Here is a 13,044-nt window from a genome sequence, read left to right as displayed (position 1 = left end):
TTTTTATATCCTATGTTCGATCTTTTTCATCCATATTTATTTGCTTATTACACAAATGCAAAGATGAATAAAGTATAATATAATTAGAATATATAAATGTATTAGTATGTTAATAAGTCGAAAGTAAATGTCAACATTGTACAAACATTAGTTCTGTTCATACGAGACTTCAGGTATTTATTTGCACTCTGGCATATAACTCTTGGCTGACCGCTACATGATGGCTTCTGTTTGCAATAAGCACTTTCCCATTTACCTTTATAGCAACTCCTTTGAAGTATTACAACCCTTTCCTTCCACAATATACATATAAAACACAATATGCTTTTCTTCTCTGACTTTTGTCAGGCAGGAGCGCGGAATTGGGAACCTTGAGCGAAGCCCCCCTGCAAAGCTCCCTTCATTTCATAAAGCGGTGGAATTCTCCTAAATGAAGGGAAAAGCTCTCACTTCCCCCGTAAACGACACAACTGGGCCGTTTAACAATCTCTGCTCAAATAGCCTCCAACCAAAGTAAATAGCCTTGATTGCTGGTTAATTTATTAGAGACAAGCCGGGTGCTGAGATCAAACAGGTCGTGGTCGCTAGCAGCACCTCCACTGCAATGAATTTGCTGACCCTGCAGCCCTCAGCATTTTTCTAAAGGGGCATGTGAGAGACAAAGCCAAAGAGAAGAGGAGAGGATTGGGGTGAAACCCAAGGGAGAGGCTCACATGTGGTTTGGGTTTACTGTTTTTTTGCCTTTTAATGTTGAGGTCTCTTTTTGATCAAGCAGGGTCGAGAGCTACTGTTACATGCTAACAGGGAACAGAAACACTGTGGAAGTAGGAGTAATGATGCCATGGTGTCAGGTTAGCTGAGAGAAACCAATTGTTGGTTGATAAAAGGCACAAAAATACCCAGGTGCTGTTGTATATCTTCACAAAGTGTTGGGTACAGACTCAGCAGGGCATGCAAACATCCAACAGAGCTAATGTCTGACATACATGCACAAATACCACACACAACTACTGAAAATTCAAGTGTAATAAAGTTGTACAAGTTGACTGATGGCCTATTAACTTTGGAGCGTTTGGTCCTTAGTTTGCTAAAGCCATTATCTGGTTTCATTAGTGCTTGTTTTAATAGATGGGTTATGGGTTGAGTGAAAACACACACACACACACACACACACACACAGTAGGCAACTATACAAAGACTCAGGCTTTCATTTTCAGCATCAGAAGTCACATTGTTTAGCCGAAGCTTGAGGCAGAATAACTGTAAACTTCAATTTTGTGGATCACTGCTCTGAATTTGCTGTGTTATCATAAACAATGTTACATTCATGTTGTGTAAATATTAGTATTGCGAAGTTAACATGTTAATGCGTGTTCTTAATTATCCTCTTTTTTTTTTTCTTTTTTTTTTGCGTTGTTAATGCATTTATTTATTTGACATACCTGTTTTGAACCAAACACACAGGACAAATTAATTTCATAATTATTACAAATCTTTATTCATACCCTTGTGGGAAAAAATGCACTTAATTGTATTAAATGTGTACTTGTAGTGCACTTCAAATCTTAGAAGTATATGCTATATTCTTTTTTTTAAATGTACTTGCAGATAATATGATATTAATGAAATAAAAGGCCACTTAAGTGTAGTATACTTTCATGACAATTAATGTCCATTTAAAAGTTTTTACTTTGCAATATCATCTTTACAAATGTGTAATTACAAATATATTAAATTACATTTCAGTTTCAGTAGAAATGACATTAATGTTTATTTGTCAGTACATTTGGCTGTATAGTTTAATCATATTTTAAAGACAATATAATTATGAAATTACATATAATTACATATAATTATAGTTTTCATTTATTTTAAATGTAATTAGCTGAACTTTAGAGTGCTTTTTGATGCTACATAGTGCATTTAATATAAATTTATAAAATATAAAATAATATATTTTAATTTATTTGTGATTAACATTAAGTGTCCCGAAAACATTACACAATCAGTTCACACTTTAGTAGCCTATATTCTTTAAAAGTGTATTATTTCCGTAATAAGTAGGGCTACTCTTTTTGAAAGTATGCTTTGAAAGTTGTACTTCTTTTTCACAGGCTGGAACTCGACACACACATGGCGCTGAAGACACAGAATCTTTAATAGCTGCTGCACTCTACTACTAGAATGGAAATCAACCTCAGCTTCAAGAGAAGAGGGATTACGTATACTTCAGTGTCTATTTTGTCCACTTTCGACCACTTCTGTCCTGCTTTCTTCGAGCAGCAGTTTCTGCTCTGCAAGACTATGCCAAACGCCGTGAGTCTGTGTTAGAAATCAGAAATGCTAAGAGAACATTGTGCTTGGTATGTTTTCTTCAAACCAAAGTTAGGTCTTCAGCCGACAGTTTAGATCTCGTCTTGCTAGTGCGCTTCCCATAATGTTAACGCATTAGTTCAGTAAGCGAAGAGCAGGAGGTCTTTTGTAGTTGTTCAAACACATTCGACCACATTAGTGTCTAACACCACGAAAGCAATCCGGTCGAATGCGTTTACGACTACTTCTGGAAGTGGTCAAAAGTGGATAAGCTCAAAATGTTTTAGACCCCATTTACATCTGTATTTAGCATCACCCACTTGTGATTGGATTGACGAAAACATTTCTTGATACCAGGTGTAAACAGGGTCTAAAAATCCCATGGCACTTCTCGTAAAACAGTAGGGATGTAGCCCTGGTGTCTTGGTCAAATTCCCTTAATTGGCCCTTATCAATCATGGCCTCCTGATAATCCCCATCAACTGAATTGGCTCTATCACTCTCTCTCCACCTATACTGTAGCTGGTGTGTGGTGAGCGCATTGGTGCCGATACACTGTGGCTGCTGTCAAAGTCCAAGTGGATGCTGATGGTAGTGGTTGAGGAGAGACCCCTGGTATGATTGTGAAGCACTATAAATGCCTCCACTCATTCATTCATTCGGTTAATTTAGTGATAATGATGAGCTGGATAGATCATCCAGCTTATTGCATGGCTACCAACCAAATACATAAATAAATGTACATTAAATATTGATTTAAGTTGAAAAGGGAGATTGTGGAGACCATAACTGTATTCAACGGAATATATATAGTGTTAAAAACACATTTTAGACAGTATTGCTCATATTGTTTTAAAATTATGTCTCAATTCAGATGGGCCTTGCCACTGGCACACAGTACTCATTGTTTTACATTAAGCTACACCTATAAAACATCTTCTATTGCTCCTTAAGGGGAACCTTTCAAAAGGTTTTATAACCAAGTGATGTCATTTACAGTCACCAGATGATCATCGTTAAGAGCTGTGAGCTGAGCAGTTCATTGAAAGATGCAATGCCTGAAATACAGAAAATATTTTCAGGTATAGTAATAAATTAAATTAAATGAAATTGAACCATTTTCAGTTTTCAATCAGTCTTAATCAGAGACCTGGCCGACAGATACTCCGGAGGAAACTCTGGCACAGAATGAGTCACTGAGGCCCTCAGCCCTACTGTAAATTACCCAATACCACTGGAGGAATGCTGATAGTAAAAATTCCAGAAAGCAGCTGGAATGATGAGAGAGTTAATATGACTTGGCCATATGTGGGCAAGATGGGAAATGAAGCATTCTGCTTTCACAGGCCCAAGGAAGGAGAGTGTTCTGTTTCCCCTCGCTGCTGTTCAATATCAAAGCCCTTTGTCCCTCTTAAAGGATCTTTTCCTCCTCTGCTGTCATGGTTATTTGCTCTCATTGTGCTGGATAGGTTTCAGGAATAGGTAAACGTACTTATATGGTGATACTTTTGCAGCCAAGAGCTTTGAAGGGGATTTTGCTGAAAGTGAGAATACTTTGTGCTTCTACGCTACTGAAATCAAGGATTTCCAAAGTGATACAAACATCCTTCTTATCTAGTTGGCCTGTTTCAATTTCTGTGTATATCTTACAATAAGAGATTTTCCATACAAGTATAGAACTTTTATGAAAGACTAACAACGACATACAAGGGGTTAAAGATTAAATAAATACCCTTGAGTCTTCAAGTAAAGTAATAATGAGCACTGTTTTAAAAGAAATTATGGGGAAAAAGCGCAACATTTCTTCTGTGTAATGATACTTTTATGACCATTTTGTCAGCATAATAATAATCATAAAAATTCCTGGTAACAGTTTGATATTCATGCATTACGCTCCCACAGAAAACCTCCCTAGCTTTTCCCAGCATGCATCTCATCAAATATACAATCTTTTAATAAATAAGTAATCGATAATTTGCACAGCAGTCATTTAAAAATAGTTTTCAGATCATAGCAAAAAACATAATTAATTTTAGACTGTGAACCTGTGTGGGATGCATTTGCATAGGATGAATGCTAAAAACAATGCTATAACAGATGATACAATTATTCATACTTGAACCAACTGTTGAACTTGTCCTTTTTATTCTGTTTTCCTACATGATTACATCCAATTGATAGAAAATATACACTATTGTTTTACACTAAAACTAAGTGCCTAAGATGTCAAAATATATATATATTGAATCCCATCTGCAAACAGTTTTTTGTGCATGTGTGCAACAAGTTTTTACTAACGTTTATGCTTACAGCAATGTCAGTGCGATAGAAGATGCGTTATCTGAAATAAATACTTAAATACAGAAATACTAATCAAGACGTACAGTACTTAAACTTAAAAGTGAAAAAGTGAACTACTGTTCACCATCCCATAATCTTGCTCTCAAGTTTTCCATCTGAAACTATAAAAGACATGTGTTTGCCTAGACTAACCCTCATTTCCCTCCTGTGCACCTTCTCATTACATGCTTTATAACAGTCTGTGTAAAGTCAAACCACTTGTCGGCCTTCAGTGGTTTAGATGACCGTGTCACTGCGACTCTAACACTCTGTTTGGGAGGGCAAATAGGAGTGCAGTCTTGACACGGCTGGATTATCACCGGGACGAGACCTTTAAAGAGGAGGACTGGTCAAACAACAGAGGAGGAGAGGAAGTAGACTCAACATGAGTGGAGCAAGGGGTAATTAGAGCCATAAATATTAACCCACACAGACACACACAGTTCCACAGCCAAACACACTTTTGCCGATATACACTGCAAAGAATAATTTTCTTTCTTTGTGTGTGGAATTTTGTCTTGCTTTCTGTTAAAATATCAAAATATTTTTTCTAATTTTTATGATAAACCTCGCTAAATTTCAATTTTAAATCGTATATTTTTTAAGTAATTTTTCATTTTTAAATAATTTTAATTTTAAGAAACACGAAAAAATGTATACTAAAGGTGATGACAACTTTTTGAGCAGTGTTGCTGGGCAATGTTGCCGTCAACGTGCAACCAGATGAGACACAGGGCCCATAACCGATCTAAATTTTCCAGATAGAAATTTACTGCCCATTTTCAATGGGAAAGTGCCCAAGCAACAATCGCTCTGCGAGATTGCCAAGCAACATTGCTCAAAAAGTTGCGCTGTGTATCATCACCTTAAGACAAAATAGACATATTGTACATACTGCAACTCACTGTCACTTTTAGCATGTGGGAGTTGATTTAGGATTTTCAATTTCGATTACAGAGATTACAGAGGGCACAAAATTGGAAAAAGTTGTTCAGTTGGCTTTGGGTTGGTTTAAATATCCAGCATTATGTTAACTGCAAGAGGAAAAGGGAATGGAAACTAACTCAGGTATTTAGGGGAAGAACATGACATACATGGACGGAAATGTTGCATGTTCATTCCGTTTTTAAGAAGCTTTATTACACTGATCTGTCTAAAAATGGAAGAGGATGAGAGAGGGCGGACGTCCAACAGTCTGACTCCCAGAACCAGTCACAGCCCTCTGGAGCACATCATATGGTGTTTGGAAAGAGTTAGTGCAGTAAATTAAACTCAGTGAGGAATCCTTGCAGTATTCACATCCAGGAGTGTGACATGTTCTTACTGATAAAAAAAAAACTACTGCCAGAGGAAATAACTGCCAGAAAAGTGTGTATGCAAACCAGCCATGAAATTGCACAAAACCCAAAGCTGTTCACAATGTTAGCCAGGACCGCCACTAATGGGAAAGGTGGGAATGAATATATGTGTCTCATCCAGGGAATGTCCACAACTATTAAAGTAGGATTGATGTAGGATCCAGTTGTTGAAAATGTGGAATAGACTCCAAATCCCTGAGAAGGGGAATGAGACACTGCATCTGAACAAGCATCTATTATGCCTAGAGCGTGACCAGTGTCTGTAGCACGTGTCTAAATGCGCCAATTGCATTGGCCAGCAACAGCCTATGACGTCACCATAGGTATAAAAGGGCGCCTGTAATCCACTTCTATCACTGAAAGGGATGTAGCAGGCATTCCAGAAGCATGGCAATGAGACTCAGTGTCTCTCAAATGGGAACTCGCACTGCGTCTGGGGAACGAATACCCACTCTGCCATGCTGAGGAGAATGCATGCCCTATCAGCTGTGAATAAGCATTTAAAAACTTACTCTACCGACCTAGCTGATAGAGTCAGATTCCCCAAAGGTATGCACCAGCGAGCTGTCAGTGACAATATTCCCTACGGTCACTGCCCAATACCCTAAATGGGGAAAGTCCTGGCCTTACGCCTTCCCTCCTTTCCTCGCAGGGCCAAGTGGTAGGGCTTGGCCCAAGGGCAGATCTCAAAGGCTTGGAATCATACCTACTGAAAAATTCCTTTAAGGGAATATGACCAGGCACAAAAATAAACCCTGGCCTGTCACTTAAGGAAAAAGCCTATAACCTGTCTGTCAAGCAGAATCTCTAGATGCAACACAGAGGCCTCCAATGAGAAGGCATTTCAAAGAGGCAATAACCACTCCACACCAGATTCTAGAGATGAAAGTCCTAGAAAGAAAAGACTCAGCATACTGACCCTCCAGCAAGGGGAAACTCTACTAACTCTACTTAACTCTACTTAGCCCGAATAAAAGTTCTACGGGACCTATACAGCACATAAACATAGCTCTGAGGGAGTGGAATACTCTACATAATGACCCTCTAAAATAAGGGAAGTACTAACCAAACTTAACCTGAAGTAAGTTTGTCAAGGAGGCTCACAGAGAGTCATTCAACTCAAAATTCATCTACAGATCTCATGGGAGCGGATTACTTAGTATAACAACCCTTTATATCAAAGGGGAATACCAACCAGGCTCGACTTGAAATCAGCTTGTCGAGGAGGCCCACAGGAGGCCATCCAACTCAGCAGCTATTCACAGAGCTCTAGTTGAGCGGCTTCATCAAGGAGGCTCAAGAAAGCCTACCAACTTGACGGCAATGCTGTACATAGCCCCAGGGAGTGAAGCACTCTGCATATCGACCCGCTCAAATGAAGAGTACTACACAAGTTCAACCATGAAGACAGCTTGTCCAGAAGGCTCACAGAGACTGATTCAACTTGACAAAATTGCTGTAAGGGCTCTAGTGAGCAGGGCACTCTGCATAACCATCTAGAACAAGGGTAGTACCAAACTCAAATTAAAGGCATACTGTTTAACTACTTGATATTGAAACTTAGCAGAGCTTAGAGAGCGGAGTACTCTGTAAGACAACCCTCTAAAGTGAGGCAAGTACTAGCCAAACTCACATTTACCTAAACCAGATTTACCTTATCAAGGATGCTCACAAAATAGCCCTACCATTTCATACAAGTCAAGTCAAGTCACCTTCATTTATATAGCGCTTTTAACAATATAGATTGTTTCAAAGCAGCTTTACAGTGATAATAGGAAATTAAAGTAACAGAGATTGTTTTGGCTTTACAGCTGCTCTAGAATAAAGTTATTGTCCAGCTAAAGTTAGTTTTGATTGATTCACTTTCTTTGCAAAGATCATTAGTTATTAATGATCTTACACGCTTACACGACAGAAAACAGATCTAACAGAAAACCGTTAATGCGCTCCGGCCTGCTCATTTGCACAACAACAGTGCCTGGTGGCTCGAGAACGCAAACCTTGAAATAGGTTCCAAGGTGCAAGCATTGAAATTTTTTTAAAAACATTATCATCTCTGTGTAAACTTCAACTTTAAACTGACAGAGTGTGTCTGCTTCCCGGACAATGTTAGGAAGACTGTTCCAAAGTTTAGGCGCTAAATAGGAAAAGGATCTACCGCCAGCAGTCAATTTTGATATTCTAGGTATTATCAACTGGCCGGAATTTTGAGATCGCAATAGATGTGAAGGACTATAATGCGTTAAGAGCTCACTCAAGTACTGGGGAGCTAAACCATTTAGTGCTTTGTAAGTAATCACCAATATTTAAAAATGTATACAATGTTTAATAGGAAGCCAATGCAGTGTTTATAGAACCGGGCTAATAATACTTCCTGGTTCTACTAAGAACTCCAACTGCTGCGTTTTGGACCAACTGTAGTTTGTTTAAGCGTGCAGGGCAACCAGCCATAAGAGCATTACAATAATCTAGCCTTGATGTCATGAACGCATTAACTAATTGTTCCGCATTTGTCATTTAGAGCATTTGACGTAATTTAGATATATTTTTAAGATGGAAGAATGCAGTTTTACAGATACTAGAAACGTGACTTTCAAATGAAAGATTGGTATCAAAGAGCACACCCAGGTTCCTAACCGACGACGAAGGTTTGACAGAGCAGCCATGAAGTGTTAGACAGTATTCTAGGTTATTACGTGAGGAAGTTTTTTGTCCAATAATTAGAATCTCTGTTTTTTCAGAGTTAAGCACTAGGAAATTACTAGTCATCCAGTTTTTTATATCAGCTATGCATTCCATTAATTTTGTGAATTGGTAAGTTTCGTCAGGGCGTGAAGAAATATAGAGCTGCGTATCATCAGCATAACAGTGAAAACTAAAGCCATGCTTCCTAATGATATCTCCCAAGATAGATGCACAAGGTAGCATGTACAGAGTGAACAGCAATGGTCCTAGTACTGAGCCTTGTGGTACGCCATACTGAACTTGTGATCGATATGACATCTCTTCGTTTACTACTACAAACTGATAACGGTCAGATAAGTATGATTTAAACCATGCTAATGCAATTCCACTAATGCCAACATAATTTTCGAGTCTATTTAAAAGAATGTTGTGGTCAATGGTATCAAATGCAGCACTAAGATTGAGTAACACTAAGAGGTAATAGAGAGATACAACCACGATCAGATGATAAGAGCAAGTCATTTGTGACTCTAATGAGAGCTGTCTCAGTACCATGGTACAGTCTAAATCCTGGCTGGAAATCCTTGCAGATACCATTTCTTTCTAAAAAGGAACATAGTTGTGAGAATACTGCATTTTCTAGTATCTTTGACAGAAAAGGTAGATTCGAGATCGGCCTGTAATTGACTAATTCTGTAGGATCAAGTTGCATTTTTTAACAAGTGGTTTAATAATAGCCAGCTTAAAAGTTTTTGGTGTATACTACTGACAAAGATTAATTAATGATATTAAGATGAGGATCTATGACCTCTGGAAGCATCTCTTTCAATAGCTTAGTCGGTATAGGATCTAACATACATGTTGTTGATTTAGATGATTCAACAAGTTTAGACAATTCTTCCTCTCCTATAGCAATGAATGAATAAAATTTTTCCTCAGGGAGACTACAATGAACTGTTTGGTGCGATACTGTAGTAGACGGTTGCATCGATATCATTTTCTCTTCAATATTATTAATCTTGTAAGTAAAGAAGTTCATAAAGTCATTACTGCTGTGCTGTTTGGAAACGTCTGGGGTTGAAGCTTAATTTCTTGTTAATTTAGCCACTGTTTCAAATAAATACCTAGGGTTTTGTTTGTTTTCTTCTAAGAGGGTTGAAAAATAAGCAGCTCTGGCAGCTTAAGGCCTCTCTGTATGCTATCGTGCTCTCTCTCCATGAAATGCTAAAAAAACCTCTAGTTTTGTTTTCTTCCAGTTTTGCTCTATTTTTTTGGCTGCTCTCTTAAGGGCCTGATGTGCTCATTGTACCACGGCATTGGACTATTTTCTTTAATCTTCTTTAAGTGCAAAGGAGCAACTGTGTCTAAAGTGCTGGAAAAGAGAGAGTCAAAAGTTTCTTTCGCAATATTGAGTTCTTCTAAGGTATCTGGGATGCTGAGGAGATGAAACTGATCAGGAATATTATTAATAAAGCAATCTTTAGTGGTAGAAGTGATAGTTCTAACATATTTGTAACACGGAGTCGGCTTTGCAACCTTGGCTAAATGGACTATACACAAGTCTAGATAATGATCTGAGATGTCATCGCTCTGCTACAGAATTTCAACGCCATCAACATTGATTCCATGTGATAATTTTAGATCTAAAGTATGATTATGACAATGAGTGGGTCCTGACACATGTTGTCTAACTCCAAGAGAGTTTAGAATGTCTCTAAATGCAAATCCCAATGCGTCTTTTTCATTATCTACATGTATATTAAAATCACCAACAATTAGGATTTTATCTGCAGCCAAGTATACACATAACTCTAAGGAGTAGAGTACTCAGCAAAACGACCCTCTTGAGCGAGGGGAATACTAATCACGCTCAACCCAAAAAAGAGCTCATCACTAAGAAGCTCTAACAAGCCTATCTACATCCTATGTTAGAGACAGCTGCATCAAGGAGGCTCACAGAGAGCCATGCAACTTGATATCGCTATCCAGTCTGGGGAGCGGACGCCTCAACAGAATGACTCTCAAGAAGAGGAGGCCTAGCAATACTCTACTCCAAAGACAGCAGCAAAGGAGGCTCACATAGACAATTTGTGCAACTGTATATAAAAAGGGAGCTTTACGGAGTGAAAAAACTCAGCAAGACAACTCTCTGAAGTGAGAGGAGGCCTAACTACACCTCATACTAAGGACAGCTCTATCGGGAAGGCTCACACAAATTATGCAGCTCGAAACTGCTATCCAGGCTGAGCTTAGAGGAGCGAGGGGCTCAGCAGAATGACTCTCGAAGATGAGAGAAGGCCTAACTGTGCCATACCACTTGACACTACTATCCAATGGGGAGCTCAAGGAGGCCTCACCAAAATGATTCTCGAGAAGCCTAGCAACACTCTACTCTAAAGACAGTAGCCAAAAAGGCTCAAAAAGAGCCCTACTGCTAAGTGTCACTGTCTCAGAAGGAGGAGCTCTAAAGAGTAGAGGCCTCAGCAAGATGACTCTAAAATGAGAGAAGGCCTAACTACACCACATACTAAGGGCGGCTCTATCGAAGAGGCTCATAGAGAGCCATACCACTTCACACCGCTATCCAATGTGGAGCTCAAGGGAACGGAGGCATCAGCAGAATGATTATTGAGAAGCCTAGCAGCACTCTACACAAGGCTCTATCGCCACTATCTAAAAGGAGGAGCTCTAAGAGTGGAGGCCTCAGCAGGATGACTCTCAAAAAGATAGGAGGCCTACTCTGTGCTAAAACCTTCAGAGTTCTGGAGAGCAGAGGCCTCAGAAGGATGAATCTCTAAAACGAGAAGAGGCCTAGGAAATTCCTTTTACCAAAAATGATTTAAAAAAAAAAACAATAAGCTTGACTTTAACACAAAACAGAGCTCATATGGAACGGATTACTAAGCAATACAACCCTTAAAAGGGGGGGAGGGGGGTACTAACAACACTCAACCATAACTAAGCTTGTCAAGGAGGCTCACAGAAAGCCATTAAACTTGACTCAAAAAATGGAACTCTAGCTTTCTGGCCGTCTCTGGTCCTGTGACTAATGCCTGGGACACACTTGAAACTAGCTGAAACATTCTAAGACTGAACTGAACACACTTACAGACTGTTTCCAACGACTGCAGCAGATTTTAAACACCAACTGTGAACAACGACTGAACGCAACTGTCTCTGACTCAGCGTGTTTGGGCATGATCATTCGTAAGTATCAAATTACATTCATAATCGGCCTTACAGTAGTTAAGTGTGTCCCCGGCTTAAGAGACCCGGTGGTCCCGGACTGGCTAGCCTTCTGAACTTGTCTCTGGTCCTGTGACCAAGAGCTTCTCACCCAAACAAACTACGCACAGGTTGTGTGTGTCATCTGGAGTCTGATAACTTGGACACGGATCCACACCTGCTGAAACTTTTGCATTCACTACCCAGACAACAACATAGTATCGGCCCAGATCCGGCCCATATCTGGTACACATGGATTGCACACAGCGCAGATGTGGGCCAGATCAGGGCCGACACTATGTTGCTGTCTGGGTAGCCATAATAATTTATTACCGACACGTCACAACAAAAGGATGACGTGTTCCTCAGGCACCATTTTATATTCACGGTCGCACCGGTGGTGACGTCATAGGCTGTCGCAGGCAATTGTCGCGTTTGGACAAGAGACACCAATCATGCTGAAGGTGTTCCCCATAGCGCCTTGTTCAGACCCAGTGCAAGTTCTCATTCGAAAGGGAACATTGACAAACCTTATAATTAAATGACTACAGTTATATGAATACATCATTGTATATAATCCAGCTAAAACAGAGTTCAAAGAAATGATAACGAGTAAAAAAACATAGAAATATTGTGAGAATGACTTAAACAAGATTCAAACATTTTGCCCACACATTAGCTTCACCACAAAAAGTACACAGTCTGAACTGTGTCCCTGTCTGAACTTTAACAAACAAAAATGTGAAGGGCCCAGATCAATTTACAGCCAGGGGGCCCAGAATTTATAGCTATGGCCCTGATGGTAGCAATATGTTCTCAGATTTTAACATTTTCAAATGGAGTGAATAAACATATGCTAAGCACATCAGCCGACCAGCATTTGAAAGTGAAAGTGACATGTGAAGGCCAAGTATGGTAACCCATACTCGGATTTTGTTCTTAACTCATCCAAGTTAGTGCTGGAATCTAACCAGCAACCTTTGGGTTACCAGTCGGACTCACTAACCATTAGGCCATAACTGCCCTTTGTGTCGCCACTTAAAATCCCTGTTGGGTTCTTCCATGCTGCATGGTTGCTATAACGTATATTTAAAAATTTGCCATATGGTTCAGAAATTGCTTG

Source organism: Abramis brama, assembly GCF_963993115.1.
Source record: "Abramis brama genome assembly, chromosome: 24".
NCBI lineage: Eukaryota > Metazoa > Chordata > Actinopteri > Cypriniformes > Leuciscidae > Abramis > Abramis brama.
This window is presented reverse-complemented; position numbering follows the sequence as displayed.